The sequence below is a fragment of the Giraffa tippelskirchi genome, chromosome 6 (assembly GCF_054371585.1).
Source record: "Giraffa tippelskirchi isolate mGirTip1 chromosome 6, T2T-mGirTip1v1.2.pri, whole genome shotgun sequence".
NCBI classification, from domain to species: Eukaryota; Metazoa; Chordata; class Mammalia; order Artiodactyla; family Giraffidae; genus Giraffa; species Giraffa tippelskirchi.
In genome coordinates, this window is record NC_137280.1 from 177,350,454 (window position 1) to 177,362,916 (window position 12,463).

The 12,463-nt window shown below is 42.8% G+C and overlaps 1 protein-coding gene across 2 annotated transcripts in view; it reads right to left on the reverse strand.

Annotated features, from left to right (window-relative positions):
• LOC145511709 (uncharacterized) overlaps positions 1-12,463 on the reverse strand; it is a 255,848-nt gene that overhangs the window by 238,755 nt on the left and 4,630 nt on the right. Inside the window, exons 2-4 of one of the 2 annotated variants that reach the window (XR_014058091.1) lie at positions 6,154-6,337; positions 4,789-4,927; positions 1,267-2,841 (exon numbers count right to left, since the gene is read on the reverse strand). The gene's annotated coding sequence lies outside the window, so the exon portion shown is untranslated. Of the gene's footprint in view, positions 1-1,266; positions 2,842-4,788; positions 4,928-6,153; positions 6,338-12,463 lie in introns of those variants that run through there. The other variant, XR_014058092.1, reaches the window with a different exon arrangement.

The following is a 12,463-nucleotide window of genomic DNA, read 5'->3' on the forward strand; positions in this document are numbered from 1 at the left end:
GGCTTAAAGCTCAACATTCAGAAAACTAAGATCATGGCATCTGGTCCCATCACTTCATGGGAAATAGATGGGGAAACAATGGAAACAGTGGCTGACTTTAATTTTGGGCTCCAAAAATCACTGCAGATGGTGACTGCAGCGATGAAATTAAAAGACGCTTACCAGTTATGACCAACCTAGACAGCATATTAAAAAGCAGGGACGTTACTTTGCCAACAAAAGTCCGTCTAGTTAAGGCTATGGTTTTTCCAGTGGTCATGTATGGATGTGAGAGTTGGACTATAAAGAAAGCTGAGCACAGAATTGATGCTTTTGAACTGTGGTGTTGGAGAAGACTCTTGAGAGTCCCTTGGACTGCAAGGAGATCCAACCAGTCCATCCTAAAGGAGATCAGTCCTGGGTGTTCATTGGAAGGACTGATGTTGAAGCTGAAACTGCAATACTTTGGCCACCTGATATGAAGAGCTGACTCATTTGAAAAGACCCCAATGCTGGGAAAAATTGAGGGCAGGAGGAGAAGGAGACAGCAGAGGATGAGATGGTTGGATGGCATCACCGACTCTATGGACATGGGTTTGGGTGAACTCCGGGAGTTGGTGATGGACAGGGAGGCCTGGCATGCTGCAGTTCATGGGGTCGCAAAGAGTCAGACATGACTGAGTGACTGAACTGAACCGAACTGAACCCCACCAAAGGTGACGGACTAGGAACTGGGCCTTTGGAAGGTGCTTGAGTCATGAGGTTAGAGCCTTCAAGAATAGGATTAGTGCTCCAAGGAAAGAGACCCCCCAGAGCTCCCTGGCCCCTTCTGACACTCACGGGCTCAGTGAGAAGCTTTCCTCCGGGAAGAGGGCCCTCACCCGACCATGGCAAGCTCAGATCTCCAGCCTCCAAATCTGTGAGCAATAGATTCTGCTCTTTATAAGCTACCTAGTCCATATTGTTATAGAAACGTGAACTGACTAGGACAAGACCAAACCAAGAATGTCATTACTGTTGCTCAGCTGCTCAGTCGTGTCCGACTCTTTGTGACCCCATGGACTGTACCCCGCCAGGCTCCTCTGTCCATGGGATTCTCTAGGCTAGAATACTGCAGTGAGTAGCCATTCCCTTCTCCAGGGGATCTTCCCAACCCAGGGATTGAATCCGGGTCTCTCGCACCGCAGGCAGATTCTTTACCATCTGAGCCACCAGAGAAGCCAAACTAAGAATGTTCCTACTAAATTTTCTAAAAAGAAATAAATCCACCAGGAAGCTACCTAGTCCTAGATAATACAAAGTTCATTCATTTATTTATTCATTCAACAAATAGAGCATCTCGACCAATATTATGGATTGGCTTAGTAATATCTCTGCTTCTCGGGAGAGAATCAAGCAAGAAAGTTACATGTGACTTTGGAGTATCCTTCTAAATAATTTCTATAGGTTACACAGTTACATGCTTATGGTAAAACACATCAAGGATAAAGGAAGTATTATCAAAATAAGATCACCCTTCAAAAATTATTTAAAAGGTCTGAAAAATTTTAAATTGAAGAGATAGTCACATGAAGTCAGGGTCTGAACATTTGGACCCTGATGAACCAGACCCAGCAGTACCAGAACTACTATAGCTCAGAAAATTCCACCCTGAGGGGTAGCATAATATATGAAACTAAAAATGCACAGGTATTTGGTTTCCCAGTGGCTGTAGGGTAATACTCTAATTTATTTGGAATCTGCCAAGGAAACAGTTTACCCTCTCATTTATGTCTCAATTTATGTTTTTGAATTTTTAATAAGTTTTATTGATTTTTCTTGACCGTTTTTCTAAGACACACTGAGTAAAGTAAATTAAGTGTTTTAGAGTATTCTTTCTAAATGCCTTCCATAAAATGTAATGATATTGCTTTTCGTTTGAATAGACCTTGGATTTTCTCCCCCGCCTTGTGTCAATGATACGTCATGGGAACAAAAACGTTCCCACCTGTTCCTTACTTGGTATCTACATGGCTGTGAGTGAAGACATGGGCTTTATCCACAAACTGCTAGGGTCAGATTGCTGCAGACATGAATTAATAACTGCAGAACAAACATACTGGTGTTACCGGGAACCAGAGAGTTAAATCCAGGATCCAAGGCAACACCTGGAAGCAAAAGTGGTAGGCATTTGTATTTGAGCCGTGGGGGGGTTCTAAGGTGTAAGAGGGAGGGTGGGATGGAAAGATGCAGAAAGCCTCATCACAGCACGCAGTGGTTTCTCCTTAGGAGAGCCTAGTGGCTCATTGTGCCTGTCAAGTAGGCTAATGTGCCTGTAAATTTCCTCTGACAGAAAACACATACAGCAGCAGCAGCACCAGAAAACAACACAACCAAACTGTGAAAGACTGAGAGGCCAGCGCTTCCCAGGGTGATCAGAATGCAACAGAGTAAAAAATACAAGGCACTGAAAATAAACAAAGACAGGCTAGGAAGGAATGAGATCACTTTCTAAGAAAAACGCATTTATCATTTATAGGCCAAAGGAAATGCTTCTTCCACAGCCATTTTTTTTTTATATATATTTGACAGTCTCAGTTCAAGGTCAAAAAATATCAGAGGGCAAAAGGAATATGACTCAAGATTTAAGATTTGTCGTGACTGGCTTTGTAACTGCATAAATATTAAATGTGTAGAAATAATTGTACACACATTATCTCCACATCTCCACACATTGCTTTAATTTTTAATGTAATCTTTTATCCGCTTTTTCCTGAGCTGGCTGTGGGTCTGTGATTTGCATAGCTAGAATGATCTGGTGCCATCAATTTAGTAATGAAGTTACTCATTGAACAGAAGAGGCTTCTAAAAGATTACACAAAGCTGCAGGAAAGAAGAGTGTGGAAATGAAATTTTATGTTTCAGGTAAATGGGAAGTTTATTTTACAGCACATTTTCCCATTATAAATTTAATATGGCTATTTTAAAATAAATTTGGAAAACAGAGAAGAGGGGCAAAAAGACACCTATATTTTCATCATCCTAACAGTGTTTTACATTCTGGTCTTTCTACACTTAAGCATATATATTTTTAATATAAATGCAATCATGTTCTGTGCATGTGTGCATGTATGTGTACAATTCTGCACCTATATTTTTTCTCTTATTACTGTGATTTTCATAACTATAACTTTCATGACTATAAAATAATAACAATAAAGGGGTCTATAATTAGACTCATGTATCAGATTTCTTGTGCCTAGCAATAGCAGAGTAGTGAATCGTCTGACATTGGGGCCAGGTGAATCAAATACCAGCTCTGCGGTCTAACTTTGTGGATATGGACAGATTAGTAAGGACTGTGCCTCAGTTTCCTCAGCTATAAAATGGGCACAATAACAGTGCCTCTGCCAGAGTGTCCCTGTAAGAGTTAAATGGAGTAATCTGTGGAAAGCCGAGCACTTTTATACAGTAAGGACTAAAACTAAGTGTTATTCAAGTCAAAAAACATGACAGTGGGTTTTTTAAAAAGCTTAAGTTCTACAAAACTGAGTTTCCTGAGACATTGCCAACACCCTAGAAATCTCCACGTGCCTTTTTCCAGTAACAACTCCCCACCTCCACCACTAACCAGATTTGATGGTTAACGCTTGCTTGCTTTGCCTCATACTTTAACATCTAAGTATACTACCCTTACGGAGAAGGCAATGGCACCCCACTCCAGTACTCTTGCCTGGAAAATCCCATGGACGGAGGAGCCTGGTAGGCTACAGTCCATGGGGTTGCTAAGAGTCGGACACGACTGAGCGACTTCACTTTCACTTTTCCCTTTCATGCACTGGAGAAGGAACTGGCAACCCACTCCAGTATTCTTGCCTGGAGAATCCCAGGGACGGCGGAGCCTGGTGGGCTGCCATCTGTGGGGTCGCACAGAGTCGGACACGACTGAAGCAACTTAGCAGCAGCAGCAGCATACTACCCTTAGAGTACAGCTTCATCTTGCCTGTATTAAACTTGATATAAATGGAATCTCTCTGTCTCTATCTGCCCCCCCCCCTTAAATATCATTGTATTTAAGAAGTACACAGAGACTTCTCTGGTGCTCAGGTGGCTAAGACTCTGAGCTCCCAGCGCAGAGGGCTGAGCTCCATCCCTAGTCAGGAAACCCCATCCCACATGCCACAACTAGGAGCTTGCAAGCCACAACTAAAGATCCTGCATGCTGCAAATGAGATCTGGCATAGTCAAATAGATAAATAGTAAAAGAAAAAAAGCACACAATCTAAGGCTTGGTTAGGTTGTGATTAAAAAAAGCTTTGGACAGGGAGCCAGAAAACTTGGCTTCTGGTCTAGTCTCTGTAAGATCCTGGGCAAATTTTTTTGCTTCTCTGGGGCCTCCATGTTAAAATGTTTGGATGTGCTAAGTGTCTTTGAAGATTTAGAGTACTAAACTGCTAAGCCCTTACTCTTTGAGTATTGTGTTGGCATATGAGAAGTCAGAGCCAGGAAGAACCCAGAGAAAGGCCTGAGGCTTGCTGGAAATAAGCCTCTTCTTCTCAAAATTCAAGCCAATAACCGTGCCAGCAAACAAAGGGCTATAGAAAAATGAAAGTGATGATCCCACACTGCAAATAATTTTCTCATCTTTGATACACATACACTTAGATATGTAATTGGCCTTAACGTGCACAGGGACTACTTTCCCAGGATAAATCATAGTCATTAAGAGCACGTTAGGAATTTGGAGTTCAAATAAATAATCACATTATATAAGCTTTCCTGGCCAGAGACAGTTTTGAACATTTGGACCCATCCTCCCTGTGGAAGTACCTTCATTTCTCCAAACGCTGCCCGGGGTAAGGACTGTAGGTTGGCTCACTCAGCGTCCAGTCTACCGTCCTCTTATGGCGGCTTTCATCACACAGAGACGGGACGCTGAAAACACGTCGTAGGCTTTTTGTACCAAGAGCTATGGATATGAATTAGGTCTGTCAGTTAAATATACTCATGCAAGATTTAGAAAACACAAGGGAAGTTGAGGTAAGACTCCTGACCACTTACGACTATATTTCTCTTATAATTAGGTTAATGGAAACATTCTTCTAGAGCAATGTTCCATAGTTCATTACTCAACCTCCCAGCCCCCTGGAAGATAAGAGGCAGTTATGGTAGCTATGAGGGCAGTAGCTTTTTGACTCCACCTTCTATCACAGGGTGATGTTCCTGAACCCCATGTTCCAGTCATTCTCAGCAGTAATAGCTCCACTAACAGGTCAACTCTGTATGTGCTGGAATTGTTCATTCTTACAGGCTTTGTCTGTTAACTCACTTCTCCAACCCTGACATGGATTTTTGTGAGCACCCTCTATTAAACACCTCCCTGCTTAAAACATTTAGAATTGTATCTGCTTGCACCAAACCCTGACTGATACACATCCTAGATATTATTTTGGAAAATCTATTCACTGTAATACAAGATGCAAAGTATTATAACTACAGAATGCTACAGCAAATAGGGGAGGGGTTTTTAAACCAGAAAAACAAAAAAGCTATACCGTTTAGTAGCTATCTATCCTAAAGCAAGTTATATAACTTTTTTGTATCTAAGTTCCTATATATTCATATATATACACGCACATGTACATATATATATAAAATAGATATCAGTATACTAATCTTGTAGAGGTATGAGAATTAAAGGGAGCAACAGAAGCAAAGTATCTATGACCTTAATACCTAGTGCTGAATTGTCACTCACTTTGAGGAGCTCCTTTCTTTCTTTCCCCAAGTTGGATGTCCTTTAGTGATTGAGGTGATTATAAAATCATTTTGGGGGAAATTCCTTTTAGAGGACTTTTTAAAAAACCTTGTAGGAACACAAAGATTTGGCACTGATTCACAGAGACAAGACGAACAGGTTTAAACTCAGCTCAAGAGCAGACTTCTATTATGAGTACTACTGATTCACCCCAACTAGTGGCTCAGGGCTCAGGTAACTGGCTAATTATTTCAACAAATACTTGTCAAGCCTCAACATTCCAAGACATCACTCATTAAGGTACAGTAGTAAATCAAAAGGTTCCTGAATTCCAGGAGCTTGCATTCTACTGGGAGAGATGGACACAAAACAACTCAATATATAATTTCAAACAATGAAAAGGACTATGAAAAACAGGCATTCTTCCTCTCCCTTACCTTCTCAGAAGTTTATTACTTGACTCATCCCTTCTTTCAGCTTCCTTTCATGAGAGGAAAGGCACAGGGAGGTGGAGTTATGCCAATAATGCGAAGATTCTTAGATAGGTGAGTAGTTTCAGGATATGCAAAGAGACTGGAGCCTGTTACTGTTTCATGGATGCCAACAGAAAACAGAATATGCCTGTATTAGAGACAAAGGAGTGTGTCAAAGCAGCATGAGCGTGTTGACCCAAATCCCACGAGGTCTGAGGGGAGGGACCCAGCTGGGTGCCACATATACAGTGGTTTGCTGCCACAACCAAGAAGTACTGAACTCCTTTCATAGTGTTTGCCAAGCAATCCAGCTCTTTGTTTGGGAGAAGATGTTACTTGGTTGCTCAGAGTTGCTCGCTGCAAATCCAGCTCTGAGAAGTGACCCAAGTGAAGGCTGGTTTGGGCTCCACATCCTTGGTATGCCCGGGAACAATGCGTAGAGATGCTCAGGACCCTCAGAAGGTTGCTTTTCTCAACAGGTAGAGGGAAGACGATAACTGAATCCTCCATCCTTTACAGTTTTGTGCAATCATTAACATTTTCTAAGGTTCTAGAACTTTGTCCATGGGAGAGCAGAAGGAGAAGAGGGTGTCACTGGATAAGATGACTGGATGGCATCACCGATGCAATGGACATGAACTTGGGCAAGCTTTGGGAGATGGTGAGGGGCAGGGAGGCCTGGCGTCCTGCAGTCCAGGGGGTTGCAAAGAGTTGGACACAACTGGGCAACTGAACAAACACAGAGAACTTTGTTTCTACTCTCTTCCAAACTTTCTCCCCAAATACGATATATTTAGGCAACTGAAGACCTCAGACAGATTACAGAAGCAGTTGCCAGAGTGACAGAGATATTTTCCAGTTATTACCAAATGTAACCTGAGGCTTCTGCTTGATATACAGCATCTCATTTCCGGAAGCATGGTGCTAGACCCTCTTGAAACTTCACCCAGTGTCTTTTCCTATTCAAGATGTCATTGGTGTTCATTTTAACAAACCTACACTGCAAACACATATTTACATGTGTAGGGGAAATAGGAAAAGGGCAGAATATATGTTCACAGCCCCAAGCAACAGCCTCGATAACCATTGCGCTTGAATCCTGGGAGAAAGGGTCATTTGTGGGTCCTTTTCAGGGTCCACTTTCCTTCAGCACTCAATCCAGGGAGAGAAAATTGTAGACTTGCTCCACAACAAACCAATGTTGTCCAATTATATATGTGGACTCCGCTCTCCACCTCCCATGGTGGTGATTGCAAATGTTCTCTACCCCATTCACACCTCTATGGAATCCATTTTCCCCCTTCCCAGAGAAATGGAAGGTATCTGGGGAATGCTCTCCTAACATGTCATGTGTTATCTCTTGAGTCCTGCAGCAAATGCTGAAAAATAGCTATTATTATCTCAATGTGATTCATTAGAAAATGGTGTTTTGGAGAATTTTTGTAACATTCTCAAAGTGACAAAAGCTGTTTGTTCTGGAGAAGGAATCAGAAGAAATCTTTATGACATGGGACCTTCCTCATGTAGGCTTCTGGAAACAGGAGCAGCTCAGTTGGTAGAGAATCTGCCTGCAATGCTGGAGACCCGGGTTTGATCCCTGGGTCATGAAGATCCCCTGGAGAAGGAAATGGCAATCCACTCCAGTATCCTTGCCTGGAAAATCCCATGGACGGAGGAGCCTGGTGGGCTGCAGTCCATGGGGTTGCAAAGAGTCGGGCACAACTGAGCGACTAACACACACACAGTTTTTATTTTTTGTTTTCCTATGAGGTTCCAGCCTCCTAAGCCATAGAAATGTATGCACTATAGAGACTGTTTTCTTTCACTTTTTCTAGATACATTTTCTCATATTATAAGGGCTAGATCTGTAGCTGCCTCTTTTTCTGATGATAGACTAACTGCTATAATCCAAAGGGTTAATAAAACCTCTCTTATCTTCCCCAAAGCAAAAAATTATATCCTGGGGAAGGACCCTACGCTGGTTCTGAAGGTGCTGGGGAGACTGGAGGGTCATCTCTCTAGTTATTTAAATGTCAACTAGGATGAGGCCCTGGGGCTGAAGACATCTGGAGTAAGAAGGAGACCCTCTCAGGAACGGGAGAGGGACAGCTAAGCCCTTTACCTTCGTAAGCAGATACAGCTTATTTTTCCCCGTCCCTTGTCTACAGAGTACCCCCACTGGCTTTCTTCACTTTGTCCCGGGGTAAGGCCCAGGGCAGGCTGGGAGAGGATAGCATGCAGCTCTTACCCACTGTGGGGTAATAAGGAATCTGCCTCTGATCCAGAGATGAAAACCCACCACTAGACAGCTCAGAGGAGGGACAAGAATGCACATATTTCCAGACCATGAGATGAGTAGCTATTAAAAAGTACCTGGTCATAGTTGATGAGATAGAGAGATAGTGTTTGAGTTTCCTTACATGGCACGAGTAGGAATCTGCTGGTGGACAAGACGGCTGAAGGACAGTCTAAACAAAAAGAATCAAGATAAGGATTTGAGGCACAGCTTTGTTCAAGTCTTTATAAAACTGACCCTTTCTTCAAGGTGGTGCTTGACTTCTGTTTGTCACAAAACTGTCATATTCACTTTAATAGAATAAGACAGCTTACTGCCATCTTCCAGAAAATAGCTCTAATAACTATACAGATGGACAATTTAGTAATATGCATGGCGCTTCTTGGAAATGTTAAATGTGTGGTACGTACAAGCACACATAGTAGCCCTGTCTGCCTGGCCCTTTAGAGAGAGACAAGTTGTTCAGCATAACTCGAGTGAAGATTGTATGTGAAAGCATGATAGGAGATAAGGCTGGACAGAAAGGCAGAGGTCAGACTCCTGGGCTTATATCCAAAAAAACCCCAAAACACTGATTCCAAAAGAAACATGTACCTCAATGCTCACAGCAGCATTGTTTACAATAGCCAAGGTACGGAAGTAACCTAAAGGTCTACCAGCAGATGAATGGATAAAGATGTGCTACACACACACACAAAGTGAAATACGACTCAGCCATAAAAAAGAATGAAAATTTGCCATTTGCAGAAACATGGATGGATCTGGAGGGCACTGTGCTAAGTGAAATAAGTCAGACAGGGAAAGACAATTACTGGATGACATCATTCATATGTGGAATCTAAAAAATACAACATACCAGTAAGTAAAACAGAAAAGAGGATACAGATACAGAGAACAAACTAACGGTTACCTGTGGGGGGAGGGGCAACACAGGGTGGCGGATGGGAGGTACAGACTATTGGGTGTAAGATAAGCTCAAGGATGTATTGTACAACACCGAGAATACAAACAATATTTTGAAGTAACTGTAAATGGAAAGTAACCTTTAAAAACAGCATTCATTTTTGAAAAAAATAAACAAAGGCAGAGGTCAGAACTTGAAGGAACCTAGGGTCCATACTACTGTGATTAGCATCAAATGTGATGGTACTGGGAAACTACCGATGGATTTTAGGCAATAATATGCGATTGAAATCTTAAAAATTTCACAAACAGGGGATATTGGAAAAGTCATGATAATAAGAGAAGGCAGGAGACCCGGTAAGAGATCGCCTGGAAGACAACAGGAGAGCATGACAGAAAAGGATGGGGAGGAGGCTTCTTGGGTGGCTTTCTTTTGGGAGTGATCCTTTCTACCAGCCCTACCAGTGATCCCCATCATTGTATCTTCTTCTCTATTATCTCGATATTTTACTTAACTCTGCTTTTTCCTGTGTCTTCAGTCTCTCTCTACTTCACCCCTATGGCCTTCAGTTGCCCCAATATATCAAAGACTTGCTTCTGCTCACCCCTACTGTTTCACACGAGTATTTTCCTCTGAGTTATACTGGCTTAATTCACTCTTTGGACTGGGGAAATCCAGTCTTCTAAGTACTACTTAGTCTTCTAAGTAACAGTGGCTAAGCCGCTCCTAAGTAACACTGCAGTAGCTAACAGAGCCACAAGGGTCACAACCGAAGCTTCTAGGTTGGCTTACCACACTTTGAGAGATCCAGCCATTGATGTGACCACAGGCTAAACTGGATTCACACAATTTCTTACTTGCACAGCAAAACAATATCAACATAGCACTATCATCTCTAGTCTGAAGGACACTGGACTGGAAGGACCCAGTGACAGAGACAGGAGCGATGGAGGATCTGCTACTGAGAAGCCATCTCAACCATAGCCAGGCAGTTTCTAGACTTACACAGCTTAGAGCTGTATTTGAAGGAAGATGCAATTAAATGGAATCACAGTAATCAACTGAAATGAGAGAGAGAGACGAGAAACGGTTTGATGGCAGCTCCTCATGAGAAGGTTATCTCCCCTGGCCGAGAAGGGACTGCAGGGCATTCCACCAAGGCTCTGGTCAGACTCAGCTGTGTGGTCTACGCAAAGCTATGTGAAGTCAAGTGGTAGCAGAGCTGTTTCTTAGTAAGTACAACCCTGACTTTTCACGCATCCAAGAAAGAATTATTTATTATTTTCAGGAATTTAGGCCACCCCTTAGCTTACCTAATCAACTCTACTGATAAACTGCACGGGCTTGAACCAAACATTTTTTATTTGTCTTAGACTACTTCAGATGAGAGTGACCAAGACTTTGACTCCTGGCAGAATGATCAGACCAACCTGAATGCTAAATTGCAAACAGACTCCCAACCAGAGCTAAGCCAGCTAAGCACATCTCGGTATCACTTCAGTCGTGTCTGACGCTCTGCGACCTTATGAACTGGCTCCTCTGTCCATGAACACTGCAGTGGGTTGCTATGCTCTCCTCCAGAGGATCTTCCTGGTCCAGGGATCAGACTTGTGCCTGTGTCTCCTGCATGAGCAGACAGAATCTTCACTCACTGAGTCACCTGGGAAGCCCGAGACAGACCTCAAAGAGCTACTGTGATGCAGGAGGCACATCGCTCCACCTGCCCTGGTTTATTAATCTCAGCGCAGCAATGGTGTTGGCATTTGAATGTACTTTGACTGGTCAGAAGCGATGTGGTTGTCTATAACCAGTTGCATTAGATAGTTCATACTGGTTTTTGTCAGGTAAGTGTAAGTCTGATGTCCACATTGAGAAGTAGTGCCCTGCATGCATGCAAGCTAAGTCACTTCAGTCGTGCCTGACTCTTTGTGACTCTACGGACTGTAGCCTGCCATGCTCCTCTGTCCTTGGGACACTCCAATCAAGAATACTGGTGTGGGTTTCCATGCCTCCCCTACTAGGGGCATAAACTGTATTAGGAGTGTTTTCGTTATTTATCAGGGCGAGTCAATTTTGTGTCCCTTGTGATGAACAAACCCCTTGGTTAAACCTAAATTATTCCTGCAGAGCAGGCTGCAGTGCTTCTGAGAACAATCTGCCTATCACAGCCAACCAGCCTAGCCTTTACAGTAAGAACTGCTACAGGTAAACTAGATTCTGCTAATAGGTTTGTAGTTCAGAAACAAGGTTTTGTTGACATGGGGGTCAAGGTTTGATTTTTCAGTGTGCAAAGGAACATCTGTTAAGTATTTGGCAGTAGGGTCAGGAGACAGTGATAGCTACAACAGTCAAATTCAGAGCAGTAGCTACAGTCTGGGGAAAGCACAGAAGAGAATTTTTCTTAGCTAGTAAACAGTACATGGGACTGAATAATCTCAGGCTGGGGCAACCACATTAGTGTCCAGAAAATTAATCTTGTCTGTCATCGTTGGTGGAAGTCATCCATCCAAAAGGTCAACAGGCTTGAGTGTAAGATCTAAGGACCAAGGAGCTGTGTCCTAAGGTCTAAGGGTCTAGGAGCTAGTTCAGAATGGGTATTCAGCTACCAAAGCATCCTGCGACGTCAGGCCAGGCATTCTACATGGAAGAGTCGAGTGGTGAATGAGTCTTCCCCCACTTCTCAACTTCCTGGGCTTCCAGGTGTTCTTCCTCTACCAGCTGTGCTGTTGCTTTCCTTTCATAGCCATATGAGTGGTAGTCCAAGTCTGCAGCACTCACTTCCCTGTTTTTTCCAATCCTATAATTTCTAACCAACATCATTTGCTTGAATTTATCTCTCAATGTCTTTTTCCTTGTATAGCTTGTACCATCCTAGAAGCTATCCCACCCCTGAGGTGTGGGTCTTCGCAGGAACATTTTGGAGTTGCTATCTCTCATTCTTGATTATCCGATGCCCTCTAGTTCAAATAGATCTTATGAAGGTGTATTAAATACTTGCTGCTTCCTGCTTATCATCTCCAGTCAGCCTACTGTTGTCATTATGAACAACCAAAATGAACCTGTGTGACGTTTTG